Source organism: Microtus ochrogaster, linkage group LG9 (assembly GCF_000317375.1).
Source record: "Microtus ochrogaster isolate Prairie Vole_2 linkage group LG9, MicOch1.0, whole genome shotgun sequence".
NCBI classification, from domain to species: Eukaryota; Metazoa; Chordata; class Mammalia; order Rodentia; family Cricetidae; genus Microtus; species Microtus ochrogaster.
This window is the reverse complement of record NC_022034.1, coordinates 411,025-413,213: the sequence shown is the minus strand read 5'-3', so window position 1 is coordinate 413,213 and position 2,189 is coordinate 411,025.

Genomic DNA, 2,189 nt, shown 5'->3' with positions numbered 1-2,189 from the left:
TACATTTATGCAGTAAGAAATGATTTATTCAAATAGCTATAAAAGTGTTGCAGAAATTTTGTCTTGTTTTATTTTTGCAACGTACAAGCACATTTCTTCTCAAACAATTTCATAATGCTGGAAGGTGCTACAGGGCTACCAAGGAAGATGCCAGTGGTCCTATACAGCACCATACACTGCACACTACCATACTGATCTGCCAGGAACGTGTGCTCACTCCTGCAATAGCGGTAGGATGGCTATGGGACTAACCACTTATTTCACAGTGAATGTTAACCCAGGTCTGTCTGCATGATCAGTACTATAAAACTTCTCAAAAGTTTTGGTTAGATCATTGGACCTTGTGGGAGTCTATGATTACAGTAAATAGTCAATGATGTCAAACTATCTTCGTAATGTTTATAAACATAATTTGTTTTGCTTTTATACTTGCTCAGATAACATGCAGTAATAACAGTAAAATCAAAGAAAATCACTTTTAGGTTGGGAATTTGCCACTGGTATATATTTTATTGCCTAGTCAATGAGCCCCATGCCTTTTATCCTATGTCAATACTAATTTAACTCAGTGAGCTTTAATAATATTTTCAAAGATATGAAAATATGATGGAGATATTTTGGTAAGTACTGTAGGAATTAAAGGTAGTAGAGAACAGACAATATTCAAACATATTTTCTACATTCACAAATTTACAGAGATCAAATATTATATTATTAAAAAGCTTACTGGCTACAAAGGCTAGAAACTTAGAACTATGTGAGTACATTATGTACTTTCTAGTGGTCTTTGCAAGGCTAATACAAGAATATTATAAATGACATTATGATTAAAGTAAATGATGAAAATATACCTGAATGCATTTATATAGATTTTAAATCAGTTTATGGTAGTCATAAATTGGTATTATTTAATATAACAAAATTATGAAACAATATTTTTAAAGTTATTGTCAATTTGTTTTAACTCTTTTTTCCTTGACAATTTCATACTTTTACATATTGAGTTTTGGTCATATCTTCCCCATTTTACCCTGTCACATTTCTCCTTTTCTACTAAAAGCTTTCTTCTTACCATACTTTCTTTAGTAACTAAAGATAAAAGTTAGATGGTTTAGCGTTAAGAGTGCTTAGTACTCTTCCAACAAACCTGTGTTCTCTTTACAGCACCTATATGGCAGCTCACTACTGTCGGTTACCCCAAAACCAGAGGATCCAGTATCTTCTGACTGCTCAATACACCAGGGACACACATGCTGAAGATACTAGCATACAGGCAAACACATACTTATCCTATAAAATCAATAAATCATAAAAAAAGAATTTACATGTCAATACACTCAGATTTACATAAAATAAATCTGTCATGACAAAAATCAGAAAAAATCTTAATGTTATTAAATATCTGAATTTCTTTAAGTGTTACATTAAAGCATCTTTGATAATACATTCAAGGCAGTCAGCTTTAAAACAAATGAGCATATGACTTATTCTCAGACACTAGTGTTTTCACTTTTCAGTGTATTTTTCATCCAAACATGAATATCAAGATTTCACTTTGTTTGGAAAATTCAGAGCACTCTTAAGTACTAGTTCCTGATTTCTGTTCCCATTAATTTGAGTCATCAAAACACTATTGTGTCTTTATATTTTCTTTTTCTGTCAATCCTTTTGTTAATTTTCTAGAATTATTAGTTCATAAAAAGTATAAACTTTTTTTAAATTCAAGATAAGGTTTCTCAGCGTAGTCCTAGCTGTCCTGAAACTCACTTGGTGGACAAGACTGGCCTTGAACTCTGAGATCTGCCTTGCTCTGCCCCTGTAGTGCTGAGACTAGATGTATGCACCACTACCACTTGGCTAAAAACGTAAACACTTTTAAAATAAAAATTACATGAACACTTTTGACATAAATTGTATCTTATAAAAGCATCATTCTTAGTTTTTTTAATATCTAATTTATGTTTAAATTTTTAAATTTATCTCCCAGATTCCTATTTTTTATTTTCAGTTAATTTCTAAATTTGTGTTTGTCAGGTTGGATAGGGGAGCAGGGAAGCACATATCTTAATTAAGGGAGCCATCGTAGGGTTGGGAAGAGACTTGGACCTAGAGGGGTTTCCAGGTGCCTAAGGAGAGGTCCCCAGTTAGTTCCTGGGGCAGCTGAAGATAGGGAACCTGAAATGATCCTA